This window comes from Furipterus horrens, unplaced genomic scaffold (assembly GCF_987537825.1).
Source record: "Furipterus horrens unplaced genomic scaffold, mFurHor1.1.pri manual_scaffold_3, whole genome shotgun sequence".
Classification (NCBI taxonomy): Eukaryota; Metazoa; Chordata; class Mammalia; order Chiroptera; family Furipteridae; genus Furipterus; species Furipterus horrens.
In genome coordinates this window covers 56,910,893-56,917,106 of record NW_028327173.1, presented here as the reverse complement: position 1 = coordinate 56,917,106, position 6,214 = coordinate 56,910,893, and positions in this window count along the sequence as shown.

The following is a 6,214-nucleotide window of genomic DNA, read 5'->3' as shown; positions in this document are numbered from 1 at the left end:
GTCCCACTGTCTCTTCCACACAGTGCAAGCTTGTTAAGGTGGGGTGATCAGTTAGGGGGAATGGGGCTAGTGAATCCCTACTTGGGAGCAATGTGGTCAGGCACTCCATGTAGCCCTCTACTCAGTGTGGCCTCCCCTCCAGAGCCATACCACTCAGTGTCTGCTAGAGTCTCCAACTCTGGCTCTCTGAAGAGGAGTGTATCACTGGTTCAGGGTGGATATAGCAAGCTGTCCTCACTGCAGGAGCAAGCTCAGCAGGGTAGGGCCACCAGAACTTAGGAAAACAGATCAAGATAGTCTTCCATTGGGGGTGGAGCCAACTAAGCTTGCCAGAGAAGAGTGAGCTCTATACCTCCCCTTAACTGCATAGCCCTGCCTGCTAGAGCCCCAGACTAGAGCCTCTGAGAGATGTGCTGTGAAGCTCCCAGCTTTAATGGCCCTTCATTTCCCCAAGCAATTGACTCAGCAGGGGGGGGAGCGACTGGGACTTGGGAAAATAGAGCAAAACAGTCTCCCATTGGGAATGATGCTGGCTGAGCCTGCAGGTTGGAGGAAGACTGGCCCCCGTTCCAAAGCCTCACAGCTCAATGTCTGTCTAAGTGTCTGCCTGTAGTTTCTCTGGAGAAAGAGTGTACCAAATGTCCCTACTGTGTGCAGCCAACAGTCCTTTCTGCAGGATTCAAGTTTAGCAGAACTGTGTCACCATTATTTGGAGGACTGGATTAGTGCACTCCCCGGGCTGGCGCTGTAAGGATAGGAGTGCCCGGCCCTGGAAGATGGCTCCTGAGGGAAGTGTGGGATACTGATTCAGGGCAGGAACCTCAGCAGCTGACCCTCCAGATCTCTTCTCAGGGCCACGACACCCAGATCTTCTCTTTATGACTCCTGTATACTCTGAGTCACCTTCCCTCTACTGGAACCTTGAGTAAGTGCCCAAGAGCAAGATCCTGTGTGTTAGCACTTTAAGAGAGCACCTGGGTTTTTCTAGAAGACTCCTTTCTCTTCCAGGCAAACAGAATCCTGCTGATTTTCACTGTTTGATGCTATGCAGGCTCTGCTCTACTTCCCAGCCCTGGTGCTCTGGGTGGGGGGTCCCAGCATGGGGTTCACACACCGTGCTCCTTAAGGGGGACTTTTGCAGCCAAGATATCCTTCTGTTTCTCAGCCACCACACATGGGTGCAGAGGCGAGCCCTCCTGCACAGATAATTTTTTTTTTTAAAAAGAGGGAGTGCTCAATGGTGTTATAAAATGTGATAGGACAAGGAAACAAGACTTGAAAAGTATTCTTTGGATTTGATGACCTCGGCAAAAACAGACTTAATTGAGCAGAGGTGATAGGGTCTGACAGTTGTTGGGTGTGAGGAAGTAGAGGCTGAAACCCAGCTGCAGAAGGCTGATGGGGTTTTGGTGGTGGAGCAGGGAAGATCCCCAGGACAGACTCTGACACTAGGGGGACCAGTTGAACTGGTTTGTTAGGGGTTGTTTGCATTTTAGCATGGTAAGTCCTGCATCCCAAGAAAACTCTACTCATGGAGAAGCCCACTGAAAAGTTCCTACAAAGATGACAGGGGCATCTGCAAATAGCATGTTACTCAATGATGATTAGGGTCAGGAGACCCAGGGTCTGAAGCAGACTTTTTCACAAATCAGCCATTTGACTTTCTCACCTGTAAAACAGAAAGAGGACCAACTAGATACTTGTGGCCAAATGACATTCAATTCATTCATTCAATTCACTCATTCAAAACACATTTCCCTAGTTCTTAATACACTCCTGAGGTACTATGTAACTCAGTACATTTGCTTAATAAGGTCATTTTGTAAGATTTCATTTCTCTGCACCCTAAGACCATTGGAACCTGCTCTTTCTCATCAGATTCACCTAGAATTAGCATTCTGAATATTCCGGTTTGATGTATAATTTCAAGACATTGTGCTGATTTTTATAGGAGGAGACAATCTGAAGAAAGTTTCCAGCACCTCTTTCTCTCATAATTAAGTATTCTGCTGAAATTCTCAGAGAACAGGCTGGTTGACACCTTATGGAGACTCCAGTGCTTTCTCTTGCTTTCTTTATCCTATGCCGATGTGCATTAAGGTGAGGACACTTTCAGGGAAGGCTCCTGGCTGGGCCGTACTGACCCTGTGTGAGGAGTGAGCACCACTCAAATATATTGGGGTCCACCCAGTCCCCGAAAGCTTTCCCTCACAACCCCTGCCCATCTGCCTTAGCTTTGAGGTATTGATTACCTCGGTACCAACACCCACTCTTTGAGTTGTGTAGTTGCACCAAACAATGGAAAAAAAATTGAATTATGTGTTAAGTGTCTTTTGGTAAGTGATGCCAATAAAATGACAATAGCTGTTCTAAGCATAATGTTACTCTTCCCGCAGCTGAAAAGAGCATGTGCCAAAGGCTGAATCACTTACAAAGGAGGAAATGAAGTCTGTTTGGAGGGACTAATGATGTCTTGGGAGGCAGAATGATTACAAATTATACAAACTGTGTGACTGCTGTTGGGATGTGATAGAGTCTTCTGAGAGGGCCGTGATCCTCCTCATCTCCATACCATTATAACCCGCAGTATCTTACTGACATGGGTAGGAACACTCCTGCCCTGGTGGGTTAAGATTCCTTGTAGTAGTTGCATGTTCTTCCTTTGAGGATTTGGACCCTGGGTTGAATCACTCAGTGGTGTGCGGGAAGGGCTCCTCTAGGCAGCCCGGGACATAAAGCTCCAACGAGGGGAGGTGGCTCCCCGCGAACTCACTGCCCAGCAAGGCCTTCTCTCTGACTTCTTCCTTATCAAATTCAGCCTCCCTGACTCTTGGGGACATTTTCCTTGAAGCCACATTTGGTGAGGTGTTCCATCCTTTGGTAGGAAACATGAGCACTCATATTAGGTCACTCTAATCTTGATAATCTCTCTTGCTTTCTGACCCACAAAAAATACTCAGTTAATATTGAATAGATAGATGGATTGATAAATGAATGAGTGAAACCCAGCCTCCTGACTGCTCTGTCCCCGAGACATAGAGTCATAAAAAGAAGACATAACGTGGTGCCCTGGACAATAACTTGCCCTCAGACCCCAGCCCTTTGTATGAATGCCATGGAGAGAAGAAGCCTCTGTGGGCAGAGAAGCAGGCTCCTGCTGTTTGCTTCAGGGCAGCCACTGGGCCCAGGGAACCATAAGGACCAGAGCCCAGGGAACTGCTGAAATGAATGGCTGGCTGGGAAAATGGCCCAGGACACAGTAAGGGCCATTAAGCCCAGCCAGTTATTAATCCCCTGTAAGAGCCTGATGCCAAGGTCATTAGAGCTGCTGCGAGGTGAAAAATGCCCAGGAAAATCTACAGCACACAGAGAAGTTACCCGCTCTCCAGGCCACCGATGCTCTGAGCTGCAGGCCATGTCCCAAGTGTGTAAGGTACAGAAGCCTCTGGGGGGCAGGCGGGCTGGCTCTCTGGAGGGAGCACGCGCACACATGCACACACATGCAAACACAAAGCTTAACATTTTATTTTTGCTCTAGCTTTTGCTTTACGATAATGTGTAAGCATTTGTACCTAGGACAGTGTATGTAACTTAGTGGGGGCTTTAGAATGTTTTAGAAGTTGTGAATGAGTCTCTTCTTCTGCCATCCCACCCCCCCTCAACCAATCCTTCTTGCCAAAAAAATCAGGGAATAGTGGAGGATGGCAACTTTCATCACAACTCCTTCCTTTGGGCTGTGGTGACAGGAGCAATCCCTGCATGACAAAGCATGCTCAGGAAATCAAGGTCTGATTTCTGTCACAGCCCAGAGAGCAAGAGCAGAGGAATTCTCCCTGTGACCCAGCTGATGTTTCCGGAGCTATTCTTAAGAGAACAACGCAGGCCAAGTCAGATTAAACTTGACACCTAAAACACCCAGTGATGTCCTTGCAAACATTTGTGGCATGGCAATCTTAGGCTTCACTTTTCAAAATTTTGATTTATTTGGCAGTGGGAAACATACCTCAGAGTATAATGTCCATTAGTTCAGTAATGAGACCAGTCTTGCTCTGGGAGCTGCCTATTGGTCTGGAGCAAGCATAAGATATATTAAATGGCTTCAGGTGTTTCAAGAATCACTGTACTTTCCAATCCATTGTTTTCCTGTAGTTACTGGCCTTTTATTAGCTGTCAATCTCAGTTTAGCATGACACTGGGTATAAGCAACTCTGATTATTTAATGTGATTCACTAGAATAAAAAGTTACCCCTCTAAGCTGCTCCTTTCCCTCTTACTCAGTGACAAGCCCACCCTCCAGCCTTTCCTGCGAGGAAGTCCTCCTCTCTCCACGCAATGCACCTTCTGTGATTTCTGTCTACTGGTGGGCTAAGGATGAGAGTGCTCCACTGGCAGGTGGCAGTACTGAGCAGTGTTTAAAATACAGCCTTTGGCATCACTGGGCTTTGAACCTGCTTCTTCCACTTGTTAGGTGGATGATTTTGGACCAAGTGGCTTAGCTTTTGAGGCCCAGTTTTTTCATCTGTAATTTGAATTTCATAAAGCTGACCTCAACGGGAAGGTTTGCCATCTCAGTTAATGGCACACCTCCCACCCAGTAGGTCAAGACAAAGTTCAAGGACCATTCTTGACACTACCCTTTCTCTACCAACTACAACTCATCCAGTTCTGTTAGCTCTATCCTCCTATATATACCCCAAGTTCTACCACTTCTCACCATTCCTGCTGCCACCACCATCTTCTAAGCCACCGGAATCTTTGTTTAGCTCTTGATGCAAGCTCTCAAATTTACTTCCCTCATTCTCTTCCTTCTGTCTCCATGAGGCTTCTGGGGTGTCCTTTAATATATCAATCAGATCATGTCACTCACCTGCTTAAATCCTCCTGTGGCTTCCTATTGCACTGAGAATGAGAAACCAGACTCTAAATCAAACTCTTTACCATGGTCCTCAAGATCTGTAGTTTCTATCCTGTCAATCTCTCCAGCATCACCTTGTAGAGAACTACTCCATTTCTCTATTGTCTGCTGTCCAATGTGATTTATGTTAGCTATTTCCCTGCCCATGCCGCTATTCTCCTGATATTTGCCTAACTGCTCCTTCACCTTCTTCAGGTGTTACCTTTGGTCTACCAGGTAGGCCTTCTCTCACTTTTTAACCCACACTGCCCTCCTTTCCTATCTCCTGTCACTCTATCCATTATCTAGATTTATTTTTTAAACTCATGCATCACTACCTAAATAATCTTAATGATGGCTTGTGTGTTTACATGTGAAAGGAGGTCCTTCATCATGTTCACACTGTATCTTCAGCACCAAGAACAATGTCGAGTGCAAAGAAGGAGTTCAACAAATATTTTTGAATAAATGAATGAATGGAAAGGCATGTAGAACTTACCACAGTGCTTTGCACATAAAGAGGATGAAAGAGATATGCATATTATATTTAAGTATCCCCGGTCTGCTGGTAACCAGTTTCTGATCTTTTCTGTCTGGGCAACCAGAATGATATTTTCTCCTGCATATGTACCACCTTCAGCACTAAGTGCCCATTGAAGAGAGGCCCAGGAAATCTCATAAGTTTCTTTTTAAAAATTTATTTGCATTCTATTTTCAAAATGCTTGAAGTAACTTTTTTGATGTATAATTTACATTCCACAAAATTCCCCATTTTAAATGTAAATTCAATCACTTTTAGTATATTTACAGAGTTGTGTAGCCATTACCACAATCTAATTTTAGAACATTTCTATCATCCTGAAAAGAAACCTCATATCCATATTTAGTCTCTCCATTATTATGCCCAGCCCTTGACAACCACTAATACACTTTTTGTCTCTACAGATTGGCATTTTCTGGACATTTTGCATAAATGGAATCATATAGTATTTTGAGCCTGCCTTCTTCACTTAGTATAATAATTTTGAGGTTCAGCTATGTTATAGCACGTATCAGTACTTGGTTCCTTTTTATTGCTATAATATCCCATTGAATGGATATACCTGATTTTGTTTATCCACTCACTAGTTAATGGATATTTAGGTTTTTTCCATTTTTTGGTTACTATGAATAATGGTATTATGAACATTCTTATACAAAGCTTTATGTAGACACGTGCTTTTATTTCTCTTGGGTAGATACCTAGAAGTGGAATTACTGGGTCATATGACTTTATGTTTAACATTTTGAGAAACTGCCAAACTGCTTTTCACAGTGGCT